The sequence below is a fragment of the Gallus gallus genome, chromosome 1 (assembly GCF_016699485.2).
Source record: "Gallus gallus isolate bGalGal1 chromosome 1, bGalGal1.mat.broiler.GRCg7b, whole genome shotgun sequence".
Classification (NCBI taxonomy): Eukaryota; Metazoa; Chordata; class Aves; order Galliformes; family Phasianidae; genus Gallus; species Gallus gallus.
This window is the reverse complement of record NC_052532.1, coordinates 19,549,638-19,563,985: the sequence shown is the minus strand read 5'-3', so window position 1 is coordinate 19,563,985 and position 14,348 is coordinate 19,549,638. Positions and strand designations below refer to the sequence as shown.

The 14,348-nt window shown below is 33.9% G+C and overlaps 1 long non-coding RNA gene across 2 annotated transcripts in view; it reads right to left on the bottom strand.

Annotated features, from left to right (window-relative positions):
- The window catches only part of LOC107050376, a 43,778-nt gene extending 29,703 nt beyond the window's left edge, over positions 1–14,075 (bottom strand). Inside the window, exons 1-4 of one of the 2 annotated variants that reach the window (XR_005843543.1) lie at positions 13,829–14,075; positions 12,340–12,413; positions 11,364–11,621; positions 10,420–10,911 (exon numbers count right to left, since the gene is read on the bottom strand). This is a non-coding gene — a long non-coding RNA (uncharacterized LOC107050376). The remainder of the gene's footprint in view (positions 1–10,419; positions 10,912–11,363; positions 11,622–12,339; positions 12,414–13,828) is intronic. The other variant, XR_005843544.1, reaches the window with a different exon arrangement.
- Between the last annotated feature and the right edge of the window lie 273 nt (positions 14,076–14,348).

Genomic DNA, 14,348 nt, shown 5'->3' with positions numbered 1-14,348 from the left:
AAAACAGTGTTGGGTCTCTACAGTACAATTTAGCCCTACATTCTTTCCCTCCCCCCCCCCCCCCCCCCCCCCCCCCCAGTTTTTTCATTTCTTATGGAAAAACAGTTAGTTTCTGCATAATTATTCAAGTGACTCAAAACTTCCCTCATTTGGAAATACCATTTTACTTCAGTTATTAATTGGAAGGGCTAAGGTAAAATGATATGATATAAAAGGATACTGCTGATCTGATGAGAAATTTTAAAGTGAAACAGAGAAAGAGTAAAAAAGGTTCTTATAATTAGATGCTTGTTTGAATGGATGTTATGTAAAGCCCAGACTTTTAGAAATAACTATTAATTTTGAATGTCTTTATTTTAGTCTCTAGCTAGAAAATCTTCAGGTGGGCTCTGGAAAATGATTAGTATTTTCAAAATTTTATGCAAAAGAGTATTATTTTTTCAACCCATGTAATCCTCAAATTTTTCCCTGTATGTGTTTCACTGTTGGCTAAAATGCATCTGCCCTACTCATGTATTTTAGCTAAAGAATGAGTTCATGCCACTATAGTATTTCTAGATTTCCACAACTGTTTTTGCAAATGGTTTGATTTAAATCTTATCAAGTATTTCCAAAATAAGTGAAAATGAGGAAATATATTTTATTTTTGTAGTAATTTTCAGAAAACCATTAAAAAGGGGGAAAAAAACAACAAAACCAAAAATATTAAGAAATAATATAATGATATAATGCATAAACAAAGCAGTCAGCTTAGTAGTTAGCATTGTTCCTTTTTACAGGTACAATTCTACTATTTGCCATAGTTTCAATTACAAATTTCATTGATTCCAACAACTGTTGGAGCCAGTGTCACACTATGAAAGACGTCACATCATTTGAAAATGTTCAGCATAGATAATTAGCAGGTAACCTTTAAAGTTAACTATAAAACTGCTCTAATTTATTTTAGAAGGACAATATAATACTGCATTTGAAAGTCATTCATGCATTAAAATCAATCACCTGAAGTAAATTCCAGTTCACCTTTAAGTATCAAAAGCTTTAAGCATGTTTACAGCTTGGATTTACTAATATTTAGAGAAAAAATATAGGTTAGCAAATCCTGTCTGAAGTTACAAATCACATAACAGAATGTTTGCCTTCTAAATGTCATATTGAACGAAGCTTCTCTGGCAGAGAAGAGAATAGTACAGTGGTTGAATCCAGTTTCTTAAGAATCCTTGGGAACCAGGATAGAGAAAGAGGTGTGGTACATTTATTCTCATGCTTGAAGCGTACATATCTGTAAATGCTTGTTTGCCTTCCCTTTAACCACAATTTTTGACGTGTCTAAATGCCTTGAGAAATTATTTATTTGGATTGCACTGCACATGTACTCTTTATAGTTTATGATTCCCAATATGCTGAGGAAAATAAATTTGATTGCATGATTTTCAATCTGTTCAAGTTTTATATAGTCTCTACTCCTACAAATTATACTAAAATAACGCATCAATCCTTTATTCCTTTTTCCGCTCACACAACACTCAAAGATATAAACTTGCTTTTATGAACCCTAAACAGATCAGAAAAGAGTTCTATTTATTTTAATTATTTACGTCCCAAAGTGAGCTAGAGCATTTTATGCTAGAAGACATGTTTTTTCATATAAGACAGTTTACAGGAGATATGAGAAGTTGTAAATCAGTATGAGTTTACTGATAAAGGTATTTGTATGTAGGTGAGCCCTGTGCCAGAGAAGAGAAGAAAGAAAACAAGAGTTGTCCATAACCCTTATGAATGCCACTTTCTGACTACTTGGATCTCAGATAAGAAACTTAAACATTTCTTGTAGAAAAAGTAGATGACAGAAAAGTTGTAGTTTAGACATAGACTGTATAATTTCAATATTTCATGTTTTTCTAGTTGATATATTTAACTATTGCATTTGAATAGGTAAAAAAGTAAGAACTCTCACTTTGTGAAAAATAATTTTATTTATTGAAAATTAAAAAATCTATGAGTCAATTTAATTTGTTTTGTATAGTTATTAATAAAGGTCAAGAATTTCTTAGCAGTAAGTGATAAACATACATGGACAAAAATATCAAATCTAAGACTAATCTGTAGTAAGTATGATGTATATGCACTCAATTGGGTACAGAATGCGAAGGGATAGGCTAATACTCAAAGTACATACATCTGCTGTTAATATAATTCTATGCTTTTCTGATCAAAAGCCCCGAGGAATGAATTGAAGCCTGCTCTTGAATTTGGGGACAACTGATCAGTCCTTATACTGAGTATGCTGGACGCTGGGCACCCCAGACAACTGTCTCCAAAGCATCGTCTCAGTCCTAACAACACTTTCCCTGCTCTGTGCAGCATGGGCTACGTATTTCACATCTATTTAACTCTGATCTGAGCACAACAGGATTACTCATCTGCTCTGAGGGTAAACTGCACTTGGATCTCCTCTGTAGGTATTGATCCACAAGCGTAGTTTGAGTTCAGTCAGGATCTCCTTTTTTATCCACCTTCACTTGATTTCCTTGATAGATATGAACCATTCTTGACTTTGGAGGAAATGATCCTTGAAAATCCACCCACTCATCTGAACTCACTTCATTCCAGCACCATCCCTCACAGAGTCCTTCCAGGAAGATATATGAACATGCAAAAGTCAGCTCTCATGAAGGAAGTCATGCAACAAAGTGAAACACTGCAGTGGATAACCACTTTTCTTTCTCTAAAAAAAAGTAGACGTTTTTCTCAAACTTGAGTGTTAAATACCAGTTAAAGCTATTTCTATGAGATTGGACCTGTAAAAGAGAGTATAAATTCAGTACTATTCTATGCTGTTTTGGATGCTAATGGAAACATGCTTTATGTTATTTGGGCAAAAGTGGAAAGTTCCTTTTCAAGACTTTTTTTCACAAGGAGATATTTGAAGATCAGTCTCTCTAGATTATAATTATTGTTATTATCATTATTTTCTATGGTACCTTGACCTTTACAAAATACCATAGATAGAATTACCTATCTTACTATTATCTTTTATAATCATTACTATCATGCCTCACTGACCTGTGAAGTAGGAGACAATCCAGAGAAAGGAGATTTCCTGGTCCTACCAACAGATAATAATTTACCAGTTAAATGCATAATATTTCTAAATGTCAACACAGTATCTGGTGTGGTGTCTTGAACAGCCTTTGGACTTGTGTGCTTTACACACAGATCTTTCTGGATGTTTAGTATTCACTAAAACTGTCGCTTCACTATTTTAGCTGGGTGATTTGGTGCAATATAAGTTTGTGCCTCAATCTGCACTTTTGCAAAATGATTAAAAAAAATATCAAGATAGTGCTATAAGATTTAAGTAAAATAAATTCAAGCATAGTTATATCTTTTCTCCCACTACCGCCACTACAGACTGTGTGAAGTCAGCTTTAATTTCCTTTCTGAGAACCGACATTTCTTGTTCCTGAAGTACCAAACATTCTCAGTCCTAAACAGATTCTAAAATATATGACACCAATGTAAACAGTAAGAATAATACTAATAAAAACAAATGAGAAGGATTTTGTTGAAAACCTCTGCATGTATTTCAGCATCTTAGAGTCTTCCTAGGAATTAAATTTGCAAAACAAATTCTCTAGTCTCTGTTTTCAGAAGAATTAATTATCAGCTAGCAGACCAGTGTCTCACCACATGCAAAATGCTAGGAAAGTTAGGAAACAACATTTGTGATTTAGATTAAATATCATAGCTCATGATAATATGGTTATTTTCTGTGGAATAAAGAATTTACAGTGCTCTTTTGTAGCTTTGGCTATATGAATATCAGCTGCATTTTTTTTGATTTTTTATCTTTTTCTTTTAACAAGAAGAACAAAATTTATCACAGCAGTTCAGAAATCTGTTTTCTCCATGCTGTATGGCTTTAACATCAGACTTTAAAAAATGTAGCACTGCCTGAAAGCAGGGGCTGTTTAGTTTATGATTCTGTATCTCTAAGGTAATCCAATAATTGATTCTGAGTAAAAACATATACAAAACAGTGCAAGTACACAAAAGGACTCTGTTCCTTTATATAAACTCCAACAAACTTCCAGCAAACAGTGGTTTAAGAACTTCCAGAGATGCCAATTGCCTGCAGACTATCATCTTCAGTTGACGCCAGTGGACCTGTTGCCATATTTTTTTTCTAATTGTTTTCTAGATTCCTTAGTGTTTTTCCTTCTAAATACATATGTGTATATATATATATAAAATTCATAATCTCATTATTCAACAGATGAAAAAAATCTTCCTATTGTATTATTGCATTGTATTTTCATATTGTATAGTATGCATGTTGTAAAATGTGCAGCTTGACAATGTTATTAGTAGCCTTTAATATTGGGGGAAAAATAGCCAGTATTTGTTTCCTATTCATTCACACATTTTACACTCTCAGCTATCTTTTAGTCAGCTGAAGTATTTGTCCACCTTTTATAAGGAACCTTCTGATATATATATGAAATAATAATACAAAAGAGGTTGATCATTTCAATTTATCTTCCTAATATTTTACGTTCAATTTGCCATTTCTTCCATTTCTAAAATTATTGACATAATTTAAACTCCTAAACAGCATGCCACTTTGTAATAATCTCTTTTGCCATTAAACTCTGCATATATAATGAATCTCAAATGTGCTAACTGTAAGCAGTTTCAGTTTCCTGCTTTTATCAGCTACTTTTAATGTCCTTGTTAGTAGCATTCTCACTTTAATATAATTCTCTTTCTGAAAGGTAAACAATACGTTGTGCATTTTTCTGGTTCTCCTTTCATCCACCAGAGACAGTTAATTTGATATTTTAATCTCAATCTGGAGAAATGTTTCCTTGATAACTATACTTAAGAACTGGATCTCTGCACCTCCTAGAATCAAATCAAGGATTGTTTTTATTCTCATAAGTTTTCTGAGTAATTGCTCCAAGAAGTAAGTGATTTTTCTTATTCAAAAACAAAAACCCAAAACTATGCCTCTAAATGACTTTTATCTAGTTTATTTGGGAAAATGACAAATCTAAGTCACCCAGCACCACTATTTCTGTTCCTTGCAGCTTCACTGCTAACCATTGACATTTTGTGGTCATAATCACTATCTGAGTCAGATTGATGGTTGTTTACTTCTACGAATGCTTCCTATTTGGGCATAGAAATTCAGTACATTTAAAAAGGATGGTACAGTTTGGCAGTACTAACTTATTTACTTTAACTGAATTCATTCTTTTATTTAGTGTATATTATTGTTTCTGTATAATTATATATATAAAAAAGACTAGATGTATATTCAGATGAATAGATCTGCAGAGTATTCGCTGGTTTAGAGAAATCTCATCCTGAATCTTGGCATATGCAGTTGTATTGAAGGTCATCCTTCTAATGCTTCTTCAGACTAGGCTGAGACCTGGGGCTTAAGAACTCAGGAAAAGTTTAGCCTAATGCTGCACCTCCCTACCCTGTGAACTTTCTGTAGGACAGTTAGAAGCACCAAGCCATGATGCAATGAGTAGCTACATGGTACAGTAAAGGTGTTAGTTCATTGACTCTTACTTTATTCAATATAATTACATAGTAACATAATTGCATTTTGAAGGAATACCCACTTCAAACATATACATTTGGTTATTTTCTGTTTGCCCTCATAAGGGCAGAGTAGAAGCGGAACAATCACTTATCCCTCCTTGTGGACGCAGCCCTGGATATCACTGTCTGGGCTGCAAGGACACACTGCTGGCTCATGTCCAGCTTTTCACCCACCAGAACTCTGAAGTCGTTCTCTGCAGGGCTGCTCTCATTGAGCTCTTCTCCCAATCTGTAGACATATTTGGGATTGTTCCAACTCAAGTGCAACAGCATGTACTTTTCTTTGTTGAATCTCATTAGGCTCAGATGGGCCCACTTTTCAAGCTTGTCAAGGTCCGTTTGAATGGCACAATTTCCTTCTATTGTATCAACAGCACCACTCAGCTTAGTCATCCTCAAATCGATGTAAAGGATTCAAGAAGCCACCATATAATTTCTAATTAATATGAAATTTGCATAATTGTAAGCATTTGGAAGACCAGATTTTTTTTATATGCAGTCTTATTTTTAATGTACAGAGAAAATAACACCATTCTATATATTCCTTGCAATATATATGGGCAATATTTTAATAGTATCTGTATATATTTCATTATTATTATGGTTGTTATTATTAATATTTAGTGTATATCTATTACTACCTAATTTTATGAGGTTCTGCATCACACTTGACTAAGTTTAAGCATAGAAATCATATTGCACACTTGGTTTTCAGACTCATTTTTTGAATCATATATACAGTTTCTCTTTCTGATCAACTAAGTTTCATTCATTTTTTCCAAAAGTGTCTGCTGCCCAGAGTTTCAGAGGCCTAATTTCTAAGCAGAGGCGCATGGGCCATGCACTGTAATGCCGGTGTGGCAGTTTGGTAGTCCAGCCAAAATTCTGACTATTTACTGACAGCTAATGTGACAACAAATCCACCATCCATACAGGAGGTTTTCTCATATTTCTTAGAAAAAGGAATTTAGCACACATACACACATGGTTTTAGTGATTATCGTCTGAAAAAAAGGAGACTTATGTTGGGACAAACAATAGTGTGTTGACTACAGAAATGTATTATTTATGAACAGCAGTTAGGACGGCCTTTGGGAAAAGCGCACAGTCGAACATGTTTCTGACCCTTAGAAGATTACTTGTTTAATAGTAGACTCTATGAAACCAGAGGGATCTGTAAACAATAGTGAGGATTGCAACAAAATGGACAGATGTAGTTTTGAACATCAAAGGTAAATCGTGTACTTTGTCATATATCTCCTTCCAAAATGTTTCCTCACTCTGCTAAGTAACCCACTCCAAGCCAAAGAATTTTTTTCACATATCAAAAAAAGCTCTGAATTACTTTGACAAACATTTCATCATTTTTAAACTCCAGCTTACAACACAAATCATCCCATACATGCTTTTCCCCATGCCCTATACTACCTTGATTTTCACATCCCATTAAGACAAATTCTCCATGATTCTCACTTCTCTCCAAGGGGACTTTTAGCCAAGTCCAAGGTTAAAATAAAGGATCACTGTAAAGAACATCTGTAGCTTGTCTTAGTGAGTTTACACGTCTGAATTTTTCCTTCTGTCTCAAAATGTATCAGAAGACCCATTGATGTCAAGTGAAAAGTAAATGCAGTTATAGCATTTAATTGTAATGTTTAAGGTTAAGAAGAATGGTTGTACTTTCAGAATTCTTCTTTGTTACCATAATTAATATTATTCATAATCATAGTCATAATATCATACTCATAGTCATAACCTAAGCCTGATTGTTTCAGTAGCAAAATTTTATAGATGACTGATTGGAAGACCTTTAAAGTGTGCAGACGTGTTCTTGACAGAGTAAAATACAGGATTCTTGATACTACTTCAGTAATGAATTGAGACTATTTAATAGAAAAAAATATATTAATCCTGTCTGTAAATATCAGTGACCAATAAAAAGGCATATAATAACATTAAAAGGACTGAAGATCCATTAACAAACTCTCTGTAAATAAAAAATGTGTCTTAAATTCCACAGAGCATCTGAAAGACACATACACTTCCCTTAGTGTTTTATCCAGAGCTATAAGAATAAACATTAAATACTCCAGAATTTAGCTACTGACTGGTATGAATGACAGCTAAATAATAAAAGCATTCCAAATCTGTTCTTCATCTTATTCTCTTTTGATGCAACACAAATTATTTGCGTTTTTTAAATGTAGGCCTCAGTAATATTTTTATATGCTTTGCACAGAAAATCTTGCACAAAGTACAGCTGTCCCTGCTGTGTCTTCTGAGTTATACTGTGATGGAGAAAATGACATCTGATTTTATGCTGACAGATTATTGATCATGACTCTCTACTGAATGACTTGACACTATGGATTTTTGCTGAGACCACTGGGGACCAATCTCAAGCCCTCTGTGCCATGTATATAGTGACAACATTCCTTCATTAGAATTTATATGCATTACAACAATGACCACAAGGAGAAAACAGAATCTTAAAAAGGCACTTTTGAAGCAGAAAGTTTAAGAACAGGAAATTAGAGGATAAAAAAAATGCTTATAAATATGCAAAATTATAGCTTTTCATTCAAGCAGAGAACATAAGACGAATGCTTAGTATGGACATAACAGATAACTTGAGATCTAGGCCAAGACAAACAAAGCACTGGTGCTTTTTTCTTGCATTTGAAGAGCTTTCATTTTCAAAAATCTATTTCTTTATGGATAAAAATAGTTTGCAGGTGTGTCAGCACAAAAACATTGGACAGGTGTCCAATCACCCTGTCCTAAGGTTCAGGTCAGAAAGACATAGAACACCAATTTTAATTCGTGTTCCTGCCCTACTTGTTGTTCCTGAACTGTCAACCTGCAAACCAGGACTAAAAGTCTCTGATTATGCCACAAGATCTGCTACACCAGAGATCATTGGTATAAAATCATTGAGATTCTGACTGCAGCCTGAGCAGGTACATGAAAGGGAGACTTCCTTCTCATAGTTATTCATGTTCTTTTTCAAACAGTAGCTGCTAAAATTTAGTTTGAAGTTCATTCAGTATACAAATACCACATGTTGAACTGTCATCTTTTATAAATGATGAGTCTTCCTACTAGGAAATTCCATTTTCAGTTCTTGCCAGATTTTGGTTGTTTCTACTGTACATTTTAGTAATGGTAAGTGTTACCAAAATTATTCCAGTTACTCTTTACAGCAGCATTCAAGAAAGAAAATGCTGTCAGTACAGCAACTTCTGAGGCTCAGCTGAGGAGACGCAACTATAGGATTCAGGTAGAAGGAAACTGACTTTAAATAATTTTTTTGTTGCTACCCTATTTATTGTTGGCTAAGGAGCAATCAACACTTGCTTATTTACAGAGAAGGAAGAAATGAAAATGTGCAAGAATTTTGACACATCTGCAAGAACATGTTTGAAAGTTCCAAATCTCATGTTCCTCAAATGTCTGAGCTCATAGTCCACAGATTTTTCCTGGTGAAACTCTTGAAAAAAGTCTGCCTACCTGAACAATGAAGACTAAAATGAATGTGGAAAACACTCTTGCCAACATTTTCAGGATATAGCAAATTCTCCTCTTAGACCTCATTTTTAATGTCCCTTGAATGTTCTGTCACCTCTTTCTAGAAAATAACCACAAAATCGTTTGACTCATAGGTAGAAAGATCAAATGTGATCAAAAGAAAGGTAAGGCAAAAACATCCGGGTATAGGGTTTGAATCTGGAGACTGACTTGGAGAAAACATGAGTGAATTTCATTTTGCGTAAATTTGAATGATAAGAAAAATATGTGGGAAGTTTGGAAGAAGCTATCAACAGAGAAATGTAATCATGTACAGAAGATGGAGTCAGAACAGAAAGAGAAAGGAAAAAGTCAGGAATGGAGGAACCCAACCCTATCATTAGAAAATCCCATTCTATTATTTCTAGGTTACTCCAGGAACACCAGAAGTTTGGTGTATTCATCCTCCAGCAAGTCACCTTGCTAATGCAGGAGAGAGAGAGGATGCACAGTAAAGATCTAATCATGTTGAAGGACAGCTTATAGAAATGGCAACTCACAGAATTAAGCTTGCCAGATTTTTTTTTTTTTTTTTTTTGCTTATGTGAGCATATATTTTATTACTAAACATTTTAAAATCACATCCTTATTTTTCTTCAGATTTTTACCTTATTTAATCTCTCCCTCTTTTTTTTTTTTTTTTTTTTTTTCCTAATTATTCTACTTTAATTTTAGCTTTGGGTAGAATAAATAACATAACTTGTTCTTTGTTACGTTCATGCCCCTTCCCTCTTTCAAACAGTTCATTTTATTAAATGCTTGTAATAAGAAGATCTGGAATGGTTTTAACATGGATACGTTTAAACTTCTTCGTAAATCAATTCTGTTTACAAACTTTCTTGGAGACACAGCTGTTAAAATTTGATGAGCATTCAGTTATTTTATATATAATTTTACTTTCTCATGATGTTATTAAATTAGTAATAGGTTTCAAAAGCTGTGAAGTTATATTGCATTTACAAGATGACAAGTCTGAAGTAGAAGTGGTTGTGTAGGAGGTTCTTTTTTAAATGTGACTGTACTAGTCTTGCCTCACCAAAACTACAGAACACTGGATAATCCTTTCTTTTTTTTTTTTTTTTAATTATGCAACTCTCTTTCAAAATACAGACATTACAGAGTCAGTTCTTATGCGTAAGATCTTATAATACAGATATATTTGTAACATCATCTTGAAAAAGGAAACCCTTCTAAAGATGGTTAAAATCCACAAAACATATTAGAAAGACTTACCTGGGGGCAATCTTCTATCATTTACTAAAAAATGGGCTTTATGAAGTCTGTACCAAGATGCATGTGACTTTCATATGCTGGATGTTCTAAGAGGGTCTTAAGCTATCTACAGTCTCTGACTTTGGAGCACTATTTTAATGCCATTTTCTCTAGCTTCTGTTCTGATTTCCAGGATTTACAGGCTTTCAGAAAGAACAGACTACATGTAAGAGATTTTAGATAAGGCTGCAAATGACTTCATTCTTTGCAATTTTTTTTTTTTTTGTCTGTATTTCCTGCTAATGTGATTTGAATAAACCAGTTACACTGAAACACAGTCTGTCAACATGCAAATAAGTTCATGAACACAGATCTCTGTGTCTTCCATGGAATTGCTTGATGAGTAAAACTGGTCTGCTGTTTTGTAGTACAAGAGGCCTACACCGGATTCTGTGGGGGCATGTTTCATGTTCATTTTGGGAGTTTCATTTTGGAGGAAGATTTCCTCTATAACTGAAAGGAAGATATCAGGAAGATGGGATATTTTAAGTCAATAAAGATTTTAAAAGTACTGACATGCTAAAAACACTGAGTTTTGTTTTCTTGGTGCAGGCTGCAGATGCACAATATTTACTACATATATTTTAATAACTACAGAAACAAAGTTTAAATATCAGATTTTCTAGAGAAGTAATTCCACTGAAAATGTGACCTAGAGCTTGAAGAAAATATTCCCAAAAGTCCTAAAATACTTCTTGTGTACAGCTTAAAACTGATACAAAGTGCTCTGATAAGTGTGTTATTTAACAGTTAAATCTCTCTATCACTGGGATCCTATGTAGAAAAATAAGTTATTTATCAGAATCTTGGGGTTCCTTCACTTTCTTTAAGTACTAGCAACCTTAGGAGGGAATATTTTTCGTCTATTATTTGTTTACACGTTGACAACTGCTTAGCTCCCTTACCTGTTTCTTACAGTTCCTTTCCTCTTCTGTAGGGATAACATAGGAAGTCAGATAATTAGAATTTCTTCAGTAAAATATATCCCAGACAAATAAATGCAATCTCTATTCTACTTAAAGAAGACATTCCCAAGACAACAGCACTGTAATACTCTGTGTGCAGGATAGTATTCACAGTTGTTGAACTCCACAATTAGCCTGTAAACAATAGAGATGTGGGCTAAATGGACAGACTTGCCAGATTTGCTGTGGTAGGAGTTGCTGAAAACAAACAGAAGAAAGTATAAATGGCTTGTTATTTGAACACCTACAACAACAATTATCCACTCCCTCCCAGGTTTAGCAGGTTAAGTTCCCACATTATAATGCTCTTAGTTTTAGGAAAAAGCCAGGCATGAAAATCTTTTATAGAGAGAAAAGAAAAAGACCAAGTCACTCACTTAATATCTGATATTACTTGAGAAATCGTCCAATGTAATTTTATCTAAAGAAGCACAACAAAATGCAACACAGCATAAACTTAATGTCAGCATCCTTTTCGTTTAAAGGCAAAGCATACAATTGCAACTGCCTACATAAACTTGAAAGCTGTCAGAAAAAACAAATTTAGGAATGAAATCATGACCACTCTGAAGTTAACATAAATTTTATTTAAAAAAATCTCTTAAAAATATTACTGAAAAACACTATGCTATAAAACTTTAGAAATTATATATAAACATACAAAATGCAGTTACTTCACATTTAGTCATTTTAACAGACCTAAACAGCCACAACAATACAGTCACAATAAGGATAACTACAAAATGACCTTTATGACACTGTGACAAAAATTTTCTCCCACATACTTTAACATGCAGAAATCAGAGAAAAGAAATGTATAAAGACATTCTTACAGTGTTAAATTGTAATCTTATGCAAATATGAATGTTACTTCCTTAATTTCTAAATGGAAACAGATTCATTTGAAGATTCCCACCTTGATATAAGCTTTTTTCAAATTCCTTTTTTGTAGTTATTAACACTCCAGAAACTCCAGAAAATCAATGATTTCTAATATAAAACAAACAAAGAAAGAAACAAAACAGAAAATCTATTTTGTATGGGTGACTTTCTGACATCATAGTGAGAGCAGCAGCACAAAACATCAAGCTTCAAACTCTATAAGAACTGAGTAAAGAGCCAGAGACTCCTGATGTGAGTTTCAGTGTTCATACATGAATGCATGACAGGGCTCCCTCCAGCAATATTTCTGTGCATCCAACAGCAACATTAGCCTTCATCAGTACTCTGCTATCAGTTAAGTATATTTTACTGTTGCAGGAAAAGTGGCTTAGTACAGTCTCAAGAACTTAGAAAAACACAGTGCTGTATATGGATCTTACAAGGAGACGAAGGCCAAAGAAAAGGATATTTGATATCACACATAGTTTTCCCAGACTTCCCTTAGCATTCTACTGCAGGAAGTAGTCATATTCAAATCAAGGTAATTTTACACATGCCTATAGACGAGGATGTGCAGCCATCTTTTAAGTTTCTGTTAAATAGGAGAGGCTTGTAATCTGATATTAAATAGTGGATCACACCTCAAGAACTTTGCTCAACTTTTACTCAGTCAATGCAATTTTGTTTTATTAGCAACCTCAAGATTTAGCAAGCCTGATTTTTACTAAATATATATATATATATGTCTTCCTGTACAGTATGTCAAAACATGGTATGTCCACCAGTTCCACTAAGTACACACATGATGGCCCTGAAGGCAAAAGCAGTAAATCAGTTGCAGATTAGAGCCAGGCTCACTTATGAGGGACACAAAGGCTGCTCCTTATATAAATGGCTGGAGAAAATGTATGCAATATTACAGAACTAAATCACAAAAGTTATTGCTCAGTGACAGTACAATATATCAGTAATGCAAGATACATAATTCACTCACTGCATTACAGCTCAACTTTGAACACTCTTAGTTTGTAGCTCATGAGTTCATAATTACTACAGAGCATACTCGGTTTTTTTTTTCCTTTTATTTCTGCTCAACACAATGTTTCCATTTTGTTTTGTTTATAAATGATGATGAGAAAAAACAAATTCCAATGTGTACCTTGCCACTCATCATGTTTATGAACTGAAGACTTGCTTAAGGTTGGTGTCAAGAACTACTAATGTTCATAAGTACTTTGGGAATCACAAAATAAGTCTATACAGACATGAAATACGTTATTATTTGTTTAAATGTTTTATAATCCTACTGGTGTTCCTATCCACATTTTTCCTCTCTGCTGCTGATAGTTTCAAAATCAATTTGAAGTACTTTTACATTTCAATAAATTGCCTCAGAACTGTCATTTGAATAATGCATAGATTGCTATTTAAACTAAAAAATATTTATTTAAATAATGCATTTTTTTAAAGTTATTTATGGTGAGCGGAAGTTGCCCAAAACATTGCCAAAACAAATTTCTTACCATGTGGTATGTCTCCAAAATTGTGGTCAGTCCCTTCAGCTGACAGCACCATTACAAATGTCTCATCTCTTACTGACCCCTATTCCTTTCTGCAGCTACTTGCTCTGCTAAGAGAGGCTCTGTGTTGAATTCATTCTCCAGCTCACTTCCACAAGAATAGGATTTCACAACACTACTTATGGCCCATGTACATTTTTGATGCCTGCCTCATTTACTGAAACAAACAAATAACAATGGTTCGTAATACAATTCACTTAGAATTAGTCATCACAAAATGTTAGTCTAGCCAGGCTGTGAGAAGGGGAAGTAGTAGAGAAAGTAGGTGAGTACTTCATTTGTTAAATCTCTTTGTCCCAACAGGAAAATGAGAGCAAGTGAAAATTTAAAAAGTGAGCTTCTACTGGGGAGTGTTCTGCCAAGTACTTCCTCATGTTCATGCACAGGAAACTGTAGCCCTGTGTTAGGACAGCAAAGATAGATCACAAAGATAGATCACAAGATCAAATCAATAGCTTAGGAA